This window comes from Anolis sagrei, chromosome Y (genome assembly GCF_037176765.1).
Source record: "Anolis sagrei isolate rAnoSag1 chromosome Y, rAnoSag1.mat, whole genome shotgun sequence".
NCBI classification, from domain to species: domain Eukaryota; kingdom Metazoa; phylum Chordata; class Lepidosauria; order Squamata; family Dactyloidae; genus Anolis; species Anolis sagrei.
This window is the reverse complement of record NC_090035.1, coordinates 47,542,145-47,565,977: the sequence shown is the minus strand read 5'-3', so window position 1 is coordinate 47,565,977 and position 23,833 is coordinate 47,542,145. Positions and strand designations below refer to the sequence as shown.

The 23,833-nt window shown below is 45.6% G+C and overlaps 1 pseudogene; it reads left to right on the top strand.

The window, feature by feature from the left end:
* The first annotated feature begins 4,269 nt into the window (after positions 1 to 4,269).
* Positions 4,270 to 23,833, top strand: part of LOC137095618 (serine/threonine-protein phosphatase CPPED1-like) — a 247,489-nt pseudogene continuing 227,925 nt past the window's right edge.

Genomic DNA, 23,833 nt, shown 5'->3' with positions numbered 1-23,833 from the left:
TTCTTCAATATTTCTAATCCTGATTTGGTATTCCATTTCCCTCAATTCCGTCGTCTCCTGCAATCTTTTCATCTTGGAGGTTAATTCTTCTATTTTGTCCACTCTTAAGTTCACTTTATCCACTGATTTTTTCTGTGTTTCACTTTCTTTTTTCATCTCATTAACTTCTTTTTGCATTGAGCCCAGATCAGTTTTGATCGTTGAGATTTCTTCCTTGATTTCTTTCCTCACTTTCCCCATCTCCTCTTTTATCATTTTTTGTAAGTTGGTTTCTAATTTTCCTAGGTTTTCTTGGGAGCTTTGTATTTTCGCCTGTGCCTCTTGCATTTTTTCCTGCGCTGCTTGTATCTTGGTTAGTTCCTCCATTATGTCTTTGGCTGTGGGCTCTTTAGGTGTGGGGTCCCCTTGGAGGGAATTTCTTCTCACTGTTATTCCTTTGATTTGTTTTGTTAGATTGACCTTCTCCATTATAATGATTGGGGGTGGTTCTAGGGTACTGTAGTTTGCCCTTTGTTGGTTGTTTCTGGCCGTCTCTAGCCAAGTAGATTTGTAGATAATTTGTAATCCTCCAGGTAATGTTTGGTATCTTTTGTAAGTCCATTGGTACTTTGACGTATTTTCTTGTCGTTACATCTACTTCTGCGGCGATACTTTACATGTACAACAATATTTATACATATATTTAAGTATTCTTATCAATATGGCCTATATTTACAATTGGGTAAGTTGAGTAGGTTAAGTATGTACTGTTTTATTACAATTATTACAATTATACAGTTATACAATTATTTGACAATCTTGTCTCAGGGGGAATATCAAAATTCCATGCATTTACGTATTGTTATATATAATTCTTATGGGTGCACCGGGTACATCTTAAGGTAATACATACAAAACAAAGCTAGAGCCAGTAATTTAAACTAAATTAACTTGGGTTGGACTTGTTCTCTGGTTTAATATTCTTATTACTGGCTTTGGAGTAAGTGGGGGGTTTTCCTTACTTTCCTGGTCAGAGTGGAGAATAAAGAAAAAGTATGCACTTCAACCGTGCACTTTACCTTGTTCGGAGCTTGATTACTCAGTCATTTGATGGCCTTTCCTCTTGCTGCACTGGTCCCCTGTTCTAAGGGTATCCGAAGCCTTTAATCCTCCGTTTTATGCTCCCGTTTTCTTCTTGCCTGTTCTGTTGCTTGGTGTCAGGGCCCTGAGAGTCTTCCTCCTCCGTGAGTTCGCTCTATGTTTGGAGTTGGGGTGTCTTACGGCGTCTCAGCAGCTTTGCAGTGGCTTTTCGGCTTTTTTTCCAGCTTTTTCCCCGCTTTGCGGCTTCGTGGCTTTTAGGCGCCTTCAGTGATTGTCTCTATGGCCGCCCTGGAGGGCTCTGCCTTTTTTCTCCTCTTCCCGCCTTGCTCCTTCCCTTCCCGCTGGCTCCGTCTTGGATCTTCTTCTGCCTCCTTCTACTCCATATTCTTCCTTATTCTTTTCGTCCTTCGCTCTCCCAGGCCTGGCCCCTCTCTCCTCCGCCTCTCCGTGCTCCCAACTTCTCCTGCTCTGCTCAGCCGCTTTTTCTCGTCTTCCGCTTCCCACCGCCTTGTCTCAGTTTGGGTGAGTAAAGCTTCTTATTTCTTTTTGCGAATATAATAGGTTGCTACCTTTATTTATTTATTATTCTTTCTTCTTTCCTGTTTCCTTTATCTTTCTTGTCCTTCTTTTTGTTATTTCACCAATCTCTTATATCTATGAGGGCGGTAGGCTTGCTTGCCGACCCCTTCGGTCGGCGTCCTCTTCCTAGGTCTCGTCGATAGTGGGCTGGTAGGTTGGAGGGGCTCCCAACGGACCCCCACCTTCCTACTTGCGTCGGTGTTGGGGAGCTTATTCAGTCTCCAGACCTACTTGGGAAGGGAAAAACTGAACCACCTCAACTGGGCTCTCCAGGCCAATGGATATTCCACCTCAGACATCAGAAGAGCTGCAAGACCCAGAACAAGCCACGAGAGTCAAAATGAAGATCCACCCAGAGGAAAAGTGTTCCTGCCATACATCAAGGGAACCACTGACCGCATAGGGAAGCTGATGAGGAAACATGACATACAAACAATCTACAAACCCACCAAGAAAATCCAACAAATGCTACGTTCAGCAAAGGACAAGAGGGATCCTCTCACCTCTGCAGGAGTCTATCGTATACCATGCAGCTGTGGACAAATCTACATAGGGACCACCAAACGCAGCGCCCAAACAAGAATCCGGGAACATGAAAGGCACTGCAGACTACTCCAACCAGAGAAATCAGCCATAGCAGAGCACCTGATGAACCAACCTGGACACAGCATTTTATTTGAGAACACAAAAATGCTGGACCACTCTCATGGCCACCATGTCGGACTACACAGAGAAGCCATTGAAATCCACAAACATGTGGACAATCTCGGCAGAAAGGAAGAAACCATGGAGATGAGCGGAATCTGGCTACTAGTATTAAAAAATTCTAAAATTGCAACAGCAAAAACAGCAGAGAGAAAAACAGGCAGGGACATCTAATCACCTTTCAAGAAGAGTTTGCTCCAGGCACAGTCAGCCCATTGTATGCTAATCAAGGTGGTCAGTTGAAAGATTCACACCTAGCCCAGCTTACAAAAGCCCTTTGTCTCACCCTGGTCATTCCACAGATATATAAACCCCTTTTTTCCCAGCTCCAGCAGACCTCACCTCTGAGGATGCTTGCCATAGATGCAGGCGAAACGTCCGGAGAAATGCCTCTAGAACATGGCCATATAGCCCGAAAAAACCCACAAGAACTGAGTGATTCCAGCCATGAAAGCCTTCGACAATACAATAAAAACAGAGGTTGAGGAAAATAAAACAGGCCAGGAATGAAACAAAAAACAAATATAAGAACTTAATACTAAAGTTTCGGAGATGGAAAAGAAGATGGTGTATATGCAGGATGCTCAAAGAAGAAACAATATAATTTTGAGAAAGTGGCTAGAGGGAAAAAAAGAGAGAAGAAGGAAGATTTGAAATCAGAAATATTAAGGTGGCTACAGGATATTTCCCCATCGCTGAATTGGGAAGAGATAGATATAGAACATGCACGCCGGTTACCAACAGGAAAGAATAAAATGATGCCAAGAGATGTAATAATTCGAATATTACATTTTTCAAAGAAAGAAGCATTAATGAAAATAATGAGGAAAAACACAGAAAGATTAAAAATTGGAGGAACAAAGCTAGAAATGTATAATGCCTATTGCCCAGAGATTAAGGATTCGAGATTTGGAATGAAGTTAGTTATGAGGAAATTGATGGAACTGGGTATACCCTACATATGGGGATATCCACTACTCCTGAAGTTCCAATGGGCAGGTAAAAGATACAGTGTGAACTCCATGGAAGAAGGACTAAAACTATTGAAGGAATTAATATCAATAAGAAGCAGAATGAAGGAGGGACCAGCGGATCGATTGGGAACGGCGAGAAAGTAAAACAATAGAGGAGCAGGAGAATCGGTTGGAGTAGAGAAGGAAGAAAGTAAACAGGAGAAATTGAGTGGAGCAGTTGGTGAAATGGAGCTACAGGAAAACTATTAGTGAATTAAGCTTTGCAAGAAAAAGAAAAGAAAAAATATGAGCACTCGGGGGGAGGGTGATCTTGGGCCATGATCGGATTTCGTCTCTACCCATTCAGAAGGCCAGGGGGGCATGGTTGGGTTGAGACCCAACAAATGGGAATGGGGAAAAGGGAGAAGAAGGGGGAAAGGGGGAACAAAGGGAGGGTAGGGAGGGATAGAGAAAGGGTTCACACTAATCCAAGCCACAAAAAAGGTGAAGGAAAATAATATTTGGGATGTCCACTAAATTAAGAACACCAGGGGTTTAGGGACGGTAATGAAACGGAGGAGAATTGAAGCTTTATTGAAGAAAGACGCAGCAGACCTGATCTTCCTGCAGTGCAGCTGGGAATAAACAAACAAGTGCTGATCCCTGTAGAAGGATTTCTGAATATATTGTTTGCCACAGTGATAGAATTACTTGCTAATGTAATAAGAAAAGATGCGAAATTAGAATGGGTAGGAACAACAAAACAAAAAATTGGTTTATTTGCTGATGACACATTATTGACAATTAAAAATATATGTGGCAATATGGATAGAATAAAGTCACATTTAGAGATATTTGGCAAAATAACAGGTTTACAAATTAATTGGAAAAAATCAGAAATGATGTTACTTATACAAAAAAGGAAGAAGAAGATTTTATGAAACAGGTTAACATGGGAATAAAGATCAAGAATGAAATAAAATATATAGGAATAATTATAACTAAGGAATTATATGAAATAGAAGAGGCAATGTAATAAGATTAAGGAAAGTAACTCAAAAACAATTACGAGAATATGAAAATATAAAACTATCATTGTTTGGAAGGGTAGCGCTAGTTAAAATGAAAATTCTTCCAAAGATAAATTTTATATTTAGAATGGTACCACTACAGATATCAGAGGAGGAATTAAACAAACGACAACAATTAATTAATTAATATTGCAATGGCAATAAGAAAAACAGGTTAAATAAACAGTTTTGGAATAAGTCACAAAAGGTTGGAGGTTTAGCACTTCCCAATATTAAAAAATATTATTGGTTGATGTAATGAATTGAGGATAGAATATAAGATTATTGAAGGTATTGATGTATTGATGTATCCTAAGAAAACCAATAAAATATTTTTTAAAGAAAGTCTTTGACAGCAAGAGTATAGTTTCTTTATTCCCACTCATAAGCCAACACTAAAGAAAGAAGAGGGGAAATGGAACAAGAACCCCATTCTGCCAAACAAAGTGGAGGAAACCAAGCCGCTTCCCACTTCCCCGAACTGGTCATGCACCAGACGTGGCCCCACCTCCTACACCGCTTTGGCCCCGCCCCTTCCATGTTTGAGCTTGAAGGCCGGCGGAGAAGGAAGGAGTTCCCTCAGGATGGCCGAAGAGGCGCGGGAGAGGTTCCTCAGAGCGCGGCTCAGGACGTTGGCTCCTCTCCAGGAAGGTATCGAGTGCCTTTGTTGTTTTTATTATTATCATTTAAAAAATTTTTTTAAAAATCCCTGTCAACGTTTGGCAAACGTTGAAAGGGAGGTAGGCCAGAACCTTATTCCAAGGGGAACCGCATGGGCCATCTAGTCCAACTCCATTCTGCCAGGCAGGAAAAACACAATCAAAGCGTTCCCAACAGATGACCATCTGGCCTCTGTTCCAAGGAAGGAGCTTCCACCGGACTCCAAGGCAAAGAGTTCCACTGCTGGACAGCTCTTCTTACGGTCAGGAAGTTCTTCCTATTGTTCAATGGAATCCCCTTTCCTGTCATTTGTACCCATGACTCCATTTAGTTCTAGCTTCCAGGGCAGCAGAAAGGAACCTTGTTCTCATGCCTTCTCTCAACCTTCTTTTCTGCAGGCTAAACAGACCTGGTCCTTTAAGGTGCTCCTCAGAGGGATTATTCATGGTCTCCAGACCTTTGATCCTTTTAGTCGTCCTCTTCCTCTGGATATCTTCCAGCTTAGACTCAATTTCTCTTTTGAACTGTGGTGCCCAGAACTGGACACAGTGTGATTCCAGGTAAAAAGGTCAGACCAAAGCAGAATACAAATTCACTATGGCTTTACTAAATCTGGACACTAGACTCCTTAGGATGCAGCCCAAAATTCCACTGGCTTTTTAAGCTGCTGTATCACACTCCTGGATAATGTCCAATTTCCCCTCTACGAAGATGCCGAGATCTTTCTCACAGGCATTACCCATTCCATATCTTTGCATTTCATTTTTTCTGCCTACATTTGTCATTGTGTTAGTTTAGCCAGTCAGTTTTCTAATCTGTTGAGGCCCTTTTAAATTCTGATCCTGTTCTCTGGAGTATTAGCTCTCCCTCCTAATTTGGTCCCATCTGCAAACTTGATCAGCATGTTCTCTAAACCTTCATCCAAGCCATTAAAAAAGACGTTGAACAGTAATGGGCTCAGTACGGAACTGTTTTTATGGCACCAAATAGTCATTTCTTTCCAGGATGAAGGGGAACCATTGGTGAGAATCACCCTTTGGGTTTGGTCATTTAACCAATTATAGATCCATCTAATAGTAGCATTGTTGAGCCCATATTTTACTAGTTTGTTTGAAAGAACTTGGTAAAAAGGTAAGCCATGTAAACAACAATGCAGAAGTCCAAACTCGAGATGATCATTGCATGCACTACCATCTTAACGGCTTCTAAATCTAGGAAGGAGCACAGATGTCAAATCTGGTTGCAAGCTGTCCTGACTGTCACATCTACCTGGGCTGACATTTGCAGAGATGGATCCAGGAGCCCTTCTCCCAAGCTGCGAACACAGTCTTTCAGGGAGAGTGTAACCCCATCCAGATCTGATTGACCCACCTCCATCCCCAGATTAGGACCCTTGATGTCAAGCATCTCTTTTTTGTCTGGATTCAGTACCGATTTGTTTTCCCTCACCCAGCCCATGTCCTCCTCCAGACATTCATTCAGAGGAGACATGCTATCCTTAGCTAAGGCTGTTTTTGAAGGCATGGAGGAATATATTTGGGTGTCGTCAGCATGCTGATAACACCCTATCCCATGCCTACAGATGATCTCTCCCAGCAGCTTCATGTTAATATTAAAGAACATTGGGGATAGAATGGCACATCAATTCACTCTCAACAAGAGATTCTTCCCAGGGGCTTCCAGGCCATTGAATGCAAATCAAGGAGATCAGCTGAAACATTACCCTGGTCATTCCACAGATATATAAACCCATTTTTCCTACTTCCAACAGACCTCACTACCTCTGAGGATGCTTGCCATAGATGCAGGCGAAATGTCAGGAGAAAAATTGCCTCCAGAACATGACCATATAGCCCGGAAAAACCTACAACAACCCATAGAATGGCTTGTTTTAACCTCCAGTTTGCTAGTAAAACTGAATTTGTGTGTCACAAAATGATGCTTGTCTAAAAAGTGTGTCACCAGCATGAAATGTTTGGAAAGGTCTGCTCTAGTTGAAGGGCAACTAAACTTCCTTTAATTGTTGTGTAAAAGACTGTTGGGCGTAGTATGAGGCTAGGCTCCTTTGACTTAAACAGAAGTGAAATATTTTCAAAACTGCAACTTTCCTCACTTCCTTTTCTTTCAACGCTATTACAACTCTGATTTAAATAATTATATTGAATGAAATTATTTTAATAAAATGCGTGTATATAAAATAGATTAGAAATCAACCAAAAACACTTTGCTCATGCACTTTAATTTAAGCTTTTATTTAGTTTTTAAGTGGCTTTTAACAACCCCTTTGTTCTGATCTTTGGAAAAAAAAAGTGCACACCTGAAAATTCCCCACGATGACCCTGCCTATGTATGTAGGCCTACATATATCCTACAGGTTCATCGGAACACGCAAGCCCCCTCACCACGACAAGGTGACAGTCCATCGAGGGGGACACAACAACTGGAGTCGTGCACTCCCAGGAGTGGCCGCGGGGGAGGTTCCAGACCAAGCACAGTCCGAAGGCCCAAAGACCTCAATGGCGGAGCAGGCGGAGGATAACATGGTACATGTTACAATGGCTGTGAAGGTGGAAGAAGGCTGCAACAGATTGAGAAGCCACAGTCATTGTGTTAAACTATACCACCAATGGAACCTTACTCTGTGAAGACTGTGTGTTGATCAGTTGTGCACTGACATTTAAAAAAACTCACGTACAGGTATCTTCCAAAGAAAATAAAAACAAACAAACCAAAGTCCCATGGCAATCAGCGAGTGGCGACGGGGGCAGGACTGTGAAATCTGGAAGCCCCTAGTCACAGACTGGCACATGGGCGGTGGGTACGGACTCAGTCAGTCTACCTCAAGGTCCAAGGCAGTTGAGTAGTTCGGCAGCTGTATCCGCGACTGAGCAGCCCTTTTGAGGACCCACTCTGCTCACCCCACATGGGGAGGGGGCTAGAAAAGGTGCCCTGAACATAGTCTGCCTCTCTTATCCCTGACTGGACTACCGCGTCCAGTGGGGTCACCACCCTGTGGCCAAAAAAAGAAAAATGAACTTTGGTACATAGAAGGTACGGACACTGATGGACAACAATGACAGTGAATGCCCTGAACGCAGAACTGCCATCATTCCAAGGGAGCTGGGACGCTTTAACATTGACATAGCAGCCCTTCAGAAAACCCGGAGAGCAGGAGAGGGATAGCTGAAGGAAGAAAAAGGAGGCTATACCTTCTTCTGGCAGGGACTGCCTGAAGAAGACCAAAGACTGCACGGAGTTGGCTTTGCCATCAGAAATGATCTGGTGAAACATCTGACCGAAGCACCCACTGGCATCAATGAACGACTCTCAACCCTCCAAATTGATCTTGCCAAAAACCAACAGGCAACCATCATAAGTGCCTATGCACCAATACTAGATGCTGATGAAGACATCAAGGAGAAATTCTACTGTCAGCTGGACACCGTCCTATCGGGGATACCTAAGGAGGATAAAATCATCCTCCTGGGGGACTTTAATGCAAGAATCAGGCGAGACTTCGACCTGTGGCCAGGGACCATAGGAAAAGATGGGGTTGGAAACAGCAACTCAAACGGTATCCTACTTCTCACCAAATGTGCAGAACACAACCTTGTCATCACCAACACACTCTTCCGCCAGAAAAACAAGTTCAAGACATCATGGAAGCACCCCCAGTCAAAGCATTGGCACCTCTTAGACTATGTAATCACACGTGCCAGAGACTGCCGTGACGTACTCCTCACAAGAGCCATGACAGGTACTGACGATTGCTGGACTGACCACAGGTTAATCCGATCAACGATGGCTATCAAGATCGCCCCCAAGTGCAGACTCCAAGAAGGAAAGACAAGGCACAAAATGAACACCCAAGCCCTTCAGGAGCCCCCCCAGACGAGCCCATCTCCAAACAGCATTCAAGAACCATCTACCCACAGAACACCCCGAAAATGTTGAGGAACACTGGAACAAACTGAAGATCTCCATCATCACAGCCTGCGAAGAAACTATTGGATATAAAAGCAAGAAACATCAAGATTGGTTTGATGAAAATGACATCGAAGTGCAACAGCTAATTGAAAAAAAATTGAAAGCTTTCCAAACATGGCAGAGAGACATCAACTGTGCTGCTAAGAAAAAGATCTACGCCAGCACAAAAGCTGAGGTCCAAAGAAGGACAAGAGAACTCAAGAACATCTGGTAGACAAAGAAGGCTGAAGAAATCCAACACCTGGCAGATACCTATGATGCTCAGGGATTTTTCAAAGCCACAAAGGTCATCTATGGACCAAGAAACCATGGCATACAGCCTCTACACTCATCAGATGGAACCAAACTCCTGAAGGACCAAAAATCAATTGCACTACATTGGAAAGAACACTACCAAAGCCTCCTGAACCGCAGCTCCAATGTGGCTGAAGAAGTTCTCTCACAAATCCCGCAACAACAAACCAGGGATGAGCTTGCAGCACTGCCTAGTTTGGCAGAAGTCAGCAATGCCATCAGCCAACAAAAAAATAACAAAGCCAGCGGACCTGATAGGATCCCTGCTGAAATCTTTAAAGAGGGAGGAACTGAGCTGACACAACAACTCCACCAGCTCATAGAAAAAGTGTGGGTGACCGAGAAAATCCCAGCAGATTTCAAGGATGCCACCATCATCACCCTCTTCAAAAAAGGGGAAAGAACAGACTGCGGAAACTATCGAGGTATCTCCCTTCTAACCTCTGCTGGGAAAATCCTCGCAGGAATCCTTGCAAACCACCTTCTGCCCTTCTCAGAAGACACCCTCCCAGAATCCCAGAATGGCTTCCGTCTCTCCAGAGGAACAGTGGACATGATCTTCACTGAAAGAGAGCTCCAAGAAAAATGCACAGAACAAAATCAACCTCTGTACATGGCATTCATCCACCTTGCAAAGGCATTCGACACAGCGAATCGCAGTGCTCTGTAGACCATCCTCCAAAAAATTTGTGAACATCCTGTGGTTCCTCCATGATGACATGATGGCAACAGTTTTGGACAGCAATGGCTCCCAAAGTGATCCATTTAAAGTGGAATCCGGTGTCGAACAGGGATGTGTTACTGCCCCAACTTTATTCTCCATCTTCATTGCTATGATACTTCACCTTGTTGATGGGAAGCTTCCCACCGGAGTGGAAATCGTCTATCGGACAGATGGCAAGCTATTCAACCTCAGCAGACTGAAAGCCAAAACCAAGGTTACAACAACATCTATTATAGAGCTCTAGTATGCTGATGACAATGTCGTCTGTGCGCATTCAGAAGGAGATCTACAAGCCACTCTAAACACCTTTGCAGAAGCATACAAGAAGCTCGGCCTGTCATTGAACATCGAAAAAACCAAGGTTCTGTTCCAGCAGACACCAGCCAACCCCTCTCCAATGCCAGTGATACAGCTTAATGGTGTAACATTAGAAAATGTTGATCATTTCCGCTGCCTTGGCAGCCACCTCTCCATCAAAGTCAACATCGACACTGAAATACAACACTGCCTGAGCTCTGCGAACACAGCACTTTTCCGAATGAAGCAGAGAGTGTTTGAGGACCGGGACATCCATGGGGATACCAAGGTGCTTGTTTATAGAGCTATTGTCCTCCCAACTCTGCTCCCATCCTGTGAGACGTGGACTATCTACAGATGTCACATGCAACTCCTGGAACAATTCCATCAGCACTGCCTCCGGAAAATCCTGCAAATCTCTTGGGAAGAAAAGCAGACAAATGTCAGGCTTGCTAGAAGAAGCAAAGACCACTAGCATTGAAGCGATGGTCCTCTGCCACCAACTCCTCTGGACCGGCCACATTGACCGGATGCCCGACCACCGTCTCCCAAAGCAGTTGCTCTACTCCGAACTCAAGAACGGAAAACAGAATGTTGGTGGACAGGAAAAGAGATTTAAAGATGGGCTCAAAGCCAACCTTAAAAATTCTGGCATAGACACTGAGAACTGGGAAGCCCTGGCCCTTGAGCGCTCCAGCTGGAGGTCAGCTATGACCAGCAGTGCTGCAGAATTTGAGGAGGCATGAATGGAGGGAGAAAGGGAGAAGCATGCCAAGAGAAAGGCGTGTCAAGCCAACCCTGACCGAGACCGCCTTCCACCTGGAAACCAATGCCCTCACTGCAGAAGAAGATGCAGAGCAAGAATAGGGCTCCATACGGACCCACAAGAATATTGGAAGACAATCATCCTCGGAAAATGAGGGATCGCCTAAGTGAAGTGATATATCCTAAAGGAACTAGATGCTGTCTGATCTTGGAAGCTACAAGGGTCATTCTGGTTAATATTTGGGTGGGAGACTGCCAATGCATCACAGATCTACAGAGTATCATTAAGAGGAAGGAATTAGCAAAACTGCCTCTGAGTATTCTTTGATGGAGAAAATTCTATACCATTCATTGGGGGTGGTCATAAATTGACAGGTGACTTGAAATGATTTGCACACACACCTCTTAACAGACATTTAATCTGAAGACTTGCAAAAAAATGTTTCCCCACCAGAACCTCCCTTTTTCCACAACGCTGGACGTAGTTACTCAGAACATAAGCCCTAAGATTATTTCTCTACAGTATACTACACTAGAAGCTCCTTCTTTGGAGGCTTTTAAACAGAGGCTGGATGGCCGTCTGTCAGGAGTACTTTGATTGTGCTTTTCCTGCATGGTATAGAGTTGGACTAAATGGCCCATGCAGTTTCTTCCAACTCTGTGATTCTACATTTTTCACTTGTTTCGCCCCTGAACCACCTCCAAATATCTTGCCTCTCCTTAACTCCAGAACGTGTTATGGTACTCACTGTCCAAATAGTCAACTGAAGCATTGTTTTCTGAGTGTTATCCTGGAAGAGAATATGTATATGTGCATATTCTGTATTAACACAACTTGAAATCTTGCCCCTCTTCTGATCTCCAAGCTGGAAAGAGTGGGACAGGGCCTGTTTTGTTTTCCCCAGATGTTTTGGCTTTCAACTTCCAGAAATCCTAACAGCTGGTAAACTGGCTGGGATTTCTGGGAGTTGTAGGCCAAAACACCTGGGGACCCACAGATCAGGGAGCCTCAACCCTAAATGTTGAGGCTCCCTGATCTGAAGTGCTTGGAACAAGATGTGTTTTGGATTTAAGAGTGGAAGGGAACCCCTAAAACTTCTCAGTCCCACAGAGCAGATGCAAACAACCAGCCTCCTTAGGTGAAGCAAAAAATCTTTTTTTTTCCCAGCGTGGCCACGCAGAGGCCGAAGACCAGAGTGTGCCATCAAAGAAATTGCTTTCTGTCTTGTTACAATTGAAGTCAGGACGGATTTTAGGAGGGTCTCCCCAGTAAGGAAGACCCCTAGGACCTCACCAAAGATGGTCCCTGAACTTTGGCAAGGACAGAGAAGACGAATTTTAACGGCGAAAAATATTAAAATAATAAAAGTCTTACCAAAGCAGAAGAAGATGGCGACCGAGGCTCTTTATTAGTGATTCAGCTGAGATCAAATGCAATTGTAGGGATAGCTCCTCCACAAGCATGCCGTTGCAGAGTTTTTCAAGCATTTTATAGACAAAATACACTCAGAGATTTTGAATTCCCGCCTGCTCTTCCCCGCCCGGCTTCTTGCTGATTGGCTGGTGAGCCAAACACCTGGGAGCAGGCTTGGCGGCCCACCTCGTTCTGGGCCAATCAGCAGGCTTCCCTCCTCTGGGGAGCCAAACAGGACTCTCCTCTCGCTTCCAAGGATGGACGAATCAGGGAAGAGGAGGCGGGACGATCACAGACAATGGAGAGCAATGAGATTATGACATTGCCGGCCATCTGTATTGTTTGGCCGGCAAAAACTTGATTGAATTAAGAAAGGTTTTCCTGTCCCGGATCTGATAAGGTGTCTCTCTCGATGGGTGCTTTAGAAAAGTAAACTGAGCCGGGTCACGAGACCCCTGGGGTCCGTCTCGCCCCTTTGTAATTAAATCAAGATGCCTAAAGAAATTCCCTGTTTATCAGACCAACTCAGAAAATAAACAAAAGAATTTCCAGTGGTTATTGTCCATGCAAGGGTTTGGTGACAAGGTTGGTTTCGGGGATGATAATAGCCCTCCCTCAGGCACTGAATAGTTCCTGGTCACGTTTCTGGGGCAAAGAGTGAGGGGTGAAACAGAAGGGTAAACAATACTTCATAGAAAGATACACGTACAATTAAATCATAAGCATTACATAGTACAAAAGATCACATCCCCATCCCACGTCCCAAATATTTAATAAAAAGAATTTATTTTCTTTATTTGATGGTTTTGAGTTCAATGTTTCTGAGGAAAGTTCAGGGGAAAAAGACGTGTCCTGAAGTTCAAAACAGGCGACAGAAAGTTTCTGGTCTTGCAAAAGTTGGCAGATGGACCCCTGGCCAATCTGCTATGAATCCATGGCTTGGTCCTTGGGGAACTACAATTCCTTCCCAAGGACCGGGGCTCCCTGTCCCGACTCCTCCCTGAAGTCCTATGGAGGAACCGCATCAAGTCCCTGGGTCCAGAGTTAGGCAGGGGCGATTGGCGGCGAGGAGCAGTCGAGCTGTTAGCATGGAACCGGTGATTTTGGCAATCAGCTGTTTTCTGTCAAATTATATTCTTAAAAATAGAAAGGTTATTTCCCAGGCGTAGGGATCCAAAATGAGAAAAACAAGATAGCAGTCTAGTTTAGCATTAAAATGGAGCCGATCCGCCATTTTATGATTTTCGCGGATACGGGGATCTGAAAGGGGGATTCCCATATCCACGGTTTCAATTGACACAGATCCGGCATCCCTGGGACTCCGGGAAGCCATCCCAGGCAGGCTCACGGTTCCGCAGAGTCTGGAAAAAGGTTTATTTCATGCAATTGATATTTCAGGCAAGGAAAAGACACAAAGTATCAAGCGGACTTTTATTAGGGAATAGCTATAATGTTAGGGCCAGGGGGAAAGTGATAGAAAGACACAGAGGCTGAGTGCAGTCCTAGTTTTGAGCTGTCTCTTGGGGCACATTTCATCAGTTTGTCCCAGTCATGATTTCCAGGAACTGCAGAACTCTCCGCTGCGGGTCAAATCAATTTGAAGGCGGGGGCCTCTGCTGCCCTCGATGACACAATCTTCTTGTTATCTTTATACAATTTTTTACTGTGTCAAGGAATAACCCCTCAACCCATCCCCATTCTCCAATCAGATTCTTAAAAACATGCTTTTCTCATTATTTGGCCATTTCGACACTTCTAACTGATAAGCTGTACGTATGTGGCACCAGCATAGATAAACATATATTATTTTGTATATAGTCCAACGGGTGGCGGCCAGATTACTCACCGGAGTGTCATACAGGGAACATACCACCCCCCTGTTATGTCAGCTCCACTGGCTGCCGATCCAGTTCCGAGCACAATTTAAAATGCTGGTTTTGACCTACAAAACCCTATATGGCTCTGGCCCAGCTTACCTGTCCGAACGCATCTCCTTCTACGTCCTGCCTCGGAGTTTAAGATCTTCTGGGGAGGCCCTGCTCTCGGCCCCACCTCTATCACAAGTGAGGTTGGTGGGGACGCCTGTGGAATTCGCTTCCCGGGGAAATTAGGTCATCGACATCCCTCCTCTCTTTTAGAAGGAAACTAAAAACATGGATATGGGACCAGGCCTTTGGGGAGTCTGGCAGACAGACAAAGGACAATGACGACTAGAATTGGATAGAATTATGACAATGCGGAATGAATTTACAGATTTTGAGCTTGGCGAACGTTGATCACTAGATTGGTTTTTATTTGTTGTACTAGCTGTCCCCTGCCACACGTTTCTGTGGCCCAGTCTGTTGATCTGGAAAATAAAGTACTGAGAAAGTGTTGGTTTCTAATATATGTAATTTCTTTATGCTGTGGGTAAACAGTATTTCTTGCTGTTTCTTTGTCAGTGTTGATGTGGAGAGTGTCTGGTTTGCCTACTCTAGAACATGCAACATATAATTGTCCTTCTTCAGGGGTCCCTTTCAAATCTATGATATTGTATCTGTGTGTGTGTGTGTGAATCGTATCTATCTATATTCATGGCTGGATGGCTCTTTGTCAAGAAGGTTTGATTACGTTTTCTTGTCCTGATGAAGGAAGTTAGATTGGATGGCCTTAAGTATTTTCTGTTGGTCATGGGGGTTCTGTGTGAGAAGTTTGCCCCGATTCTCTCATTCGTGGGGTTCAGAATGCTCTTTGATTGTAGGTGAACTGTGAATCCCAGTGACTACAACTCCCAAATGTCAAGGTCTATTTTCCCCAAACTCCATCTGTGTTCATATTTGTGTGTTGAGTGCTTGTGCCAAGTTTGGTCCAGATCCATCATTGTTTGAGTCCACAGTGCTCTCTGGATGTAGGTGAACTACAACTCCCAAGCTCAAGGTCAATGCCCACCAAACCCTTCCAGTATTTTCTGTTGGTCATGGGAGTTCCGTGTGACAAGTTTGGTTCAGTTCCATCATTGATGGAGTGCAGAATGCTCTTTGATTGTAGGTGAACTATAAATCCCAGCATGACAAAATCATAATATTTTGAGTGATGGTCACTCCTTGTGTTGTGAGAAGTTTTGTTGCCAAATTTGGTGTGATTTCGTTCATTGGTTCTTTTGTTTTTAAGGAACTCATTATGCACAGAGCATTTATAAATATATAGATTGTATAACTGGATTGTTTTAATTATTTTATCATTGTTGCTGCTATGTATTTTATCTTACTATGTGTATTGCTGGCATTGAATTGTGCCTTTTGTAAGCCGCCCTGAGTCCCCATTCGGGGGTTGAGAAGGGCGGGGTAGAAATGCTCAAAATAGATAGATAGATAGATAGATAGATAGATAGATATAGATAATAGGGCTGGGCGGTTTCATTCGTTAATTTTATATTTCATTAATTATTCGTTATTTTTTTTTGGATAACGAAATGATTTTGATATTTTTTTTCAAACCCAGAAGTGTTTTTAAATAACGAAGCAGCATCCTCCATCTTTTTAACGGACTTCCGCCCGTTTTGGAAATGACGTTAAATGATGGAAGGATGCTGGGAGCGCCGGGAGCCAATCAGAAGAAGACACGGGGCTGATTGCCCCATGTCTTCTTCTGATTGGGCGGGCTGCCCTTTAGAAGCGGCTGCGTGCTCTGCGCGGCTGCATTGCGAGGGTGGACGGAGCTGCGGGGAGGGTGGACGGACGGAGGGAGCTGCGGAGCTGCCTTTGCTTGCCTTTGCTTGCCTTTGCTTGCCTTTTGCAACTGGTGGTTGCAAAACTCTGGTGGTTTTTTGCTTGCTTGCCTTTTGCCTTTTTGGCTTTTTTTTTCCCTTTTGCAACTGGTGGCACTGGTTGCTTGGGGCTGGGTACAGGGAGAAGTCCCAGTCCCTAGCTGTGGCTGTTGCTTGCCTTCCTGAATCTTGGGAGGGCAAGCATTTAGTTGATTTATATTTTTAACAATTTTATCTTTAAATATAATATTTTTATTTAATTACTAAATAAATAAATAAATAAATAAATAAAATTACAAAAAATTTTTTAGTACTTTAGTAGTGTTGCTGTTCCTTTGTTTTGGTTGCCAAGGGGATTTCTCCCTGGCAATCAGTGCTTTTTGGAAACTCCTTTTGTAATACACTGCTCATTTTGTGCTCTTTTGGGCACCACTACTTTTGAAAATACAGTGCTCATTTCTGTTCGGTTAACTCAAAGCAGTTTCAACCAGTGTTTGTGGGCCCTGTGGCTCTTTTGGGCACCACTACTTTTGAAAATACAGTGCTCATTTCTGTTCGGTTAACTCAAAGCAGTTTCAACCAGTGTTTGTGGGCTCTTTTGGCACCACTCCTTTTCAAAATACAGTGCTCATTTCTGTTCGGTTAACTCAAAGCAGTTTCAACCAGTGTTTGTGGGCTCTTTTGACACCACTTCTTTTCAAAATACAGTGCTCATTTCTGTTCGGTTAACTCAAAGCAGTTTCAACCAGTGTTTGTGGGCTCTTTTGGCACCACTCCTTTTCAAAATACAGTGCTGCTCATTCCTGTTCGGTTAACTCAAAGCAGTTTCAACAGTGCTCATTTCTGTTCGGTTAACTCAAGGTAGTTTCAACCAGTGTGATGAAACGTTTCCTTCCCAGCTTTTCGGGACGCAAGGGCCCAGTGTTATCACAAAATCTAAGAAAGGCAGGGGACTGAAGATGAACACATCGACAAGAAGGGAACATTCAACCAACGAGATGGTTACTGAAACACACATAGATGCTTCAACCAGCTGTGAGATGGCAGAACCTTCTTCATCAATTCGAAAGACTCAATGTTCAGCTCATGATGTCCTTCCAAGTACCTCAGATACAACTGGTTATGAAGAGGAGGGTGAGGAGGGGGACGTGTCTGAGGGATGGGAGGAAGACAATATGGAATCTGCTTCCACCACAGGAATTAGTGATCCAGAGGACTGCATGCTGCTGGAGGGTGAGGTACAGAAACAACCAACAATTACACTCCCTTCCACAAACACCCAACATTCCAAACACAAGCATGATTACACCTGAAGTGCATGTGGGTAGGGGTAGGCCGAGATCGCTCCTATGGGATCATTACGACGTCCATGCTCAGAGGGCCACTTTGGCAGTTTGCAGGTATTGCAGTGTGTCAGCAGAGGAAAAGATATGAGGCATCTTGCCACAACAGGGCTAAGGATGCACATGAAGAGACACCACCCAAATGTAAAGTTGGACGCAGTTGAAGTCGCCAGCACATGCAGCAGTACACAGAGCACTCCAACCTCACCAACAGGCCCCATGCAGAAAACCATCGATGCTTGGGGTGTGCAAGTTACAAGGGTGAGATCTGGATTGAAGCTGCCATCAGTGAAGGAAATAACACGTTGCCTGGGAGAGATGATGGCTCTGGACCACCAGCCCTTCCGTATGGTGGAACGGGAAGGTTTCCGCCGATTTGTTCACCTCCTGGCACCATGGTACAATATCCCGAATCACAAAACGTTCTCTCAAACAGTCATTCCAGCTTTGTTCAAGGGATGCAAGCAACGTCTCAGAACCCTGTTGAACAAATCACAACCTGTCCATGTACATTTCACATCAGACATTTCACATCAGGACGAGCATGGGAGGAGGGCATTCCTATCTGTCCCTGACCGCTCACTGGTGGGAGACGGAGGGTTGCCTCGACTCGGGTCATCGTTGTGCACTCCTGTCACTGGAGGTGATAGATACGGATCACAGGGCCAACACCATTTCTGAGTACTTGCGAGAGATGATGAGAGACTGGATGCGGCATACTCATTCAGGTGGTAACTTGGGATTCATGGTCACAGATGCAGGAAGGAACATGATCTGGGCGGTCGAAAATGCCGGCTTCTCAAACGTAACATGCATGGCGCACTTGCTGCATAACTGTGTAAAAGATGGCTTCAAGGGGCCCGATGACAACAGCACCACCGCTATCACTCAACTCATTGACCACTGCCGCAGAATCGCGGGCTTCTTCCACCATAGCTCTAAGTCCGGAAAACTGCTGCGTGACAGGCAGACCCTGGAGTGCCTCCCACAACACCGGTTACTGCAGGACGTCTCTACCCGCTGGAACTCCACCTACATGATGTTGGAGCGCATGGTGGAGCAACAGAGGGCAGTCCACGCTGTCTCACTATCAATTGCGGCTCCGATAAACAAGCTGGTCCCCAACAACCAGGAGTGGATGACCATCACTCAGCTGGTCGAGATCCTACAACCATTCAAAATAGCCACCGAAAAACTTTCAGCACAGAAAGCACTACTCAGCCAGGTGCTCCCTGTCATCTTGCGTTTGAAGAGCCATTTGGAGTTGCTGGGTGGACACAGTACATTGCATTCTATGGCTGGGCCCCTGACTCCACAGGCCCAGGAGGTGGTCAGAAAGTTGACTTTCGCCCTCCGTAAGCGTCTTCTACCGTTGACGGAGAGTAAGACTCATATTTTGTCAGCACTCTGCGACCCTTGCATCAAGGACTCCATCTGCCCCAAAGAATTGCCAAAGTGGAAGGCCAAACTTCTCTCGCTCGTGAGAGAAGAATACTCTCGGAGGGTGGGGGAACACTCAGAGCAAACTGTCACTGCCGTTACTCCCCAAAACACCAGCGGTTATGGCAGCACCGATACCAGTAGTCCCACCTTGCCACCTACAAGGGACGACGGAAGGGAAGTGCGGCTGAAAAGGAGGAACGTGGAGTATTTCATAAACGACAGTATCACTTTTCTTGCAGAGGAAGGAACATCTTTGTCGGCCCAGGCGGCAAAGATAGACTTGGCCGAGTACTCTGTTAATCGTTACTTTGTGGATCCTCAGGAGAGTTTATCCACCGATCAATTGACGTACTGGTCCTCCCGAAGCAAGACATGGCCTGACCTCTCAACTGTCGCACGCAAGTATCTCAGCTGTCCACCAACTAGTGTGCAGAGTGAACGGGTCTTCAGCCTGGCAGGAGATGTCGTCACCCTCCAACGTAACTCGCTCGACCCCCTTGCGGTGGAAAAGCTGGTCTTCTTGAAGGCCAACTTACCACTTTTGGGCTATCCAGAGATTGATTTTTAGAGTTTACTTTGCTTTGTGTTGCCAAAAAATAACTATTGCCTGCTGTCTGCAGGAACATTGCCCCACTGTGGTCCTGCCCTTATTGAAAATCAAGTTTACTTTGCTTTGTGTTGCCAAAAAATAACTATTGCCTGCTGTATGCGGGAACATTGGAACATTGAAAATCAAGTTTACTTTGCTTTGTGTTGCCTAAAATTACTATTGCCTGCTGTATGCGGGAACATTGGAACATTGAAAATCAAGTTTACTTTGCTTTGTGTTGCCTAAAATTACTATTGCCTGCTGTCTGTGGGAACATTGGAACATTGAAAATCAAGTTTACTTTGCTTTGTGTTGCCAAAAAATAACTATTGCCTGCTGTATGCGGGAACATTGCCCCACTGGGGTCCTGCCCTTATTGAAAATCAAGTTAACTCCCTTTCATACACTCTTTCCCCACACCAACAACCACCATGTCAGACTACACAGAGAAGCCATAGAATTCCACAATGTCCCACTGGGGTCCTGCCCTTATTGAAAATCAATAAGATCTGGATTGAAGCCACCATCATTGAAGGAAATAACACGTCGCCTGGGAGAGATGATGGCTCTAGACCCCCAGCCCTTCCGTATGGTGCAACGGGAAGGTTTCCGCTTACCTGTCCTTTTGAAAATACAATGCTCATTTCTTTTGTGTTAACGCAAAGTAGTTACAACAACCATTGTTTGCGTGCCCCGTAGCCCTTTGGGGACCTGTCCTTTTGAAAATACAGTGCTCATTTCTTTTGTGTTAACTCAAAGTAGTTACAACCAGTAGTTACAACCTCTGGAGTGCCCGGAAAAGAGGCACTCCTCTACTCCTGTGTACGCTTCCCCCCAACTCCCAACTCCCTTTCATAACCCTTTCCCCAGTCGTTCCTGGCCGGTCCCCTTTCAGCCTGTTGGCATCGCCTCTGGAGTGCCCAGAAAAGAGGCACTCCTCTACTCCTGTGTACGCTTCCCCTGAACTCCCTTTCATACACCCTTTCCCAGGTCGTTCCCAGCCAGTCCCCTTTCAGCCTGTTGGGCATCCCCTCTGGAGTGCCCGGAAAAGAGGCACTCCTCTACTCCTGTGTATGCTTCCCCCCAACTCCCTTTCATACACCCTTTCCCCAGTCGTTCTCCCTGGCAATCAGTGCATTTAGAAAATCCAGCATTCATTTCTCTTCTGTTAACTAGAAGTAGTTGCACCGAGGGCGGGCACTCCTTCTTGAACGTGAACTTGACTTCCCCTTTCCTCATGATGTGGCCAAATTACTCCTGTACACTTCCCCCCAACTCCCAAACTCCCAACTCCATTTCATACACCCTCATGATGTGGCCAAAGTACTCCTGTACGCTTCCCCCCAACTCCCCAACTCCCAACTCCATTTCATACACCCTTTCCCCAGTCGTTCCCGGCCGCCCCTTATGCCCGATTTGGGGGAGAGCCAGAAGTTCCCCTTTCAGCTTGTCGGGCAACGTTTCTGAGGACATGAAGAGAGAGAAGAGAGAGGCCGTTTGCATCGGGGTTTCATAAGAGGGGAGCCATCTTTCCCAGGGTCCCTAGCAATTATGATCACAGCGATGTGCTCTGAAGTTTTCTTTGTCTTTGGATGACATTTTCTATGCATAGCTGGCACCTGGTTTCTTCCTCTTCCCTTTGACATCCAAAACAGTGTTGGTTTTCTCCTTCGATCGAATGCTACAGCATACCTAGAGCATGGCCACTGAATTCTTGGCTCCAATCTCCCTGTGCCCCTGTTTTTTTTGTTGTTTTTTTCCTTCCGGTTGTCATGTGTGCATTTACGTTTCACTGCATCTCTGCCGTCCCCCTCCATCGAGGGCGGGCACTCTCTATTGAAGCCCAGCTTGACTTCCCCTATCCTAATAATGTAGCCAAAGTACTTCTATCTGCTTTAATAAACGCCCTTTTATGCACCCTTTCCTCTGTCATTCCCGGAGCCCCTTTCCAGTTGACATGTGTGCATTTACCTTTCTCTACATCTCTGCCATCCCCCTCCATTGAGAGCGGGCACTCTCTATTGAAGCCCAGCTTGACTTCCCCTAATCCTAACCCTAACCCTAACCCTAACCTAACCCTAACCCTAAACCACCAGCCCTTCTGTATGGTGGAACGGGAAGGTTTCCGCTGACCTGTCCTTTTGAAAATACAGTGCTCATTTCTTTTGTGTTAACTCAAAGGAGTTACAACCAGTGTTTGCATGCCCTGTGGCCCTTTGGGGACCAGTCCTTCTGAAAATACAGTGCTCATTTCTGTTTGGTTAACTCAAAGTAGTTACAACCAGTGTTTGTGGGCCCCGTGGCTCTTTTGGCACCACTCCTTTTCAAAATACAGTGCTCATTTCTTTTGTGTTAACACAAAGTAGTTACAACCAGTAGTTACAACTTCTGGGGTGCCCGGAAAAGAGGCACTCCTCTACTCCTGTGTACGCTTCCCCCCAACTCCCTTTCATACACCCTTTCCCCAGTCGTTCCCTGCCGGTCCCCTTTCAGCCTGTTGGGCATCGCCTCTGGAGTGCCCGGAAAAGAGGCACTCCTCTACTCCTGTGTACGCTTCCCCCCAACTCCCTTTCATACACCCTTTCCCCAGTCATTCTCCCTGGCAATCAGTGCATTTAGAAAATCCAGCGTTCATTGCTTTTCTGTTAACTAGAAGTAGTTGCACCGAGGGCAGGCGCTTCTTTTCGGGACGCAAGGGCCCAGTGTTATCACGAACAAATAAGAAAGGCAGGGGACTGAAAGATGAACCTCAGATACTACTGGTTATGAAGAGGTGGGTGAGGAGGGGGACGTGTCTGAGGGATGGGAGGAAGACAACATGGAATCTGCTTCCACCGCAGGAATTAGTGATCCAGAGGACTGCATGCTGCTGGAAGGTGGGTGCTCCTTCTCAAACGCAAACTTGACTTCCCTCATGATGTGTCCAAAGCACTCCTGTACTCTTCCCCCCAACTCCCAACTCCCAACTCTTTCCCCAGTCATTCCTTTCCCCAGTCGTTCCCGGCCGGTCCCCTTTCAGCCTCTTGGGCATCGCCACTGGAGTGCCCGGAAAAGAGGCACTCCTCTACTCCTGTGTACACTTCCCCCCAACTCCCTTTCATACACCCTTTCCCCAGTCGTTCCCTGCCAGTCCCCTTGCAGCCTGTTGAGCATCGCCTCTGAGGTGCCCGGAAAAGAGGCACTCCTCTACTCCTGTGTATGCTTCCCCCCCAACTCCCTTTCATACACCCTTTCTCCATCGTTCCCTGCCAGTCCCCTTTCAGCCTGTTGAGCATCGCCTCTGAGGTGCCCGGAAAAGAGGCACTCCTCTACTCCTGTGTACGCTTCCCCCAACTCCCTTTCATACACCCTTTCCCCAGTCGTTCCCTGCCGGTCCCCTTTCAGCCTGTTGGGCATCGCCTCTGAGGTGCCCGGAAAAGAGGCACTCCTCTACTCCTGTGTACGCTTCCCCCAACTCCCTTTCATACACCCTTTCCCCAGTCGTTCCCTGCCGGTCCCCTTTCAGCCTGTTGGGCATCGCCTCTGAAGTGCCCGGAAAAGAGGCACTCCTCTACTCCTGTGTACCCTTCCCCCCAACTCCCTTTCATACACCCTTTCCCCAGTCGTTCTGCACGGCAATCAGTGCATTTAGAAATTCCAGTGTTCATTGCTTTTCTGTTAACTAGAAGTAGTTGCACCGAGGGCACGTGCTTCTTTTCGGGATGCAAGGGCCCAGTGTTATCACGAACAAATAAGAAAGGCAGGGTTGCTTTGAAGGTATTTCTCGGTGGGTATAACGAAATCTGAAGATGAACCTCAAGATGAACCTCAAGATGAACCTCAGATACTACTGGTTATGAAGAGGAGGGTGAGGAGGGGGATGTGTCTGAGGGATGGGAGGAAGACAACATGGAATCTGCTTCCACCACAGGAATTAGTGATCCAGCGGACTGCATGCTGCTGGAAGGCGGGCGCTCCTTCTCGAACGCGAACTTGACTTCCCTCATGATATGGCCAAAGCACTCCTGTACTCTTCCCCCAACTCCCAACTCCCAACTCTTTCCCCAGTCTTTCCTTTCCCCAGTCGTTCCCGGCCAGTCCCCTTTCAGCCTGTTGGGCATCGCCTCTGGAGTGCCCGGAAAAGAGGCACTCCTCTACTCCTGTGTACGCTTCCCCCCAACTCCCTTTCATACACCCTTTCCCCAA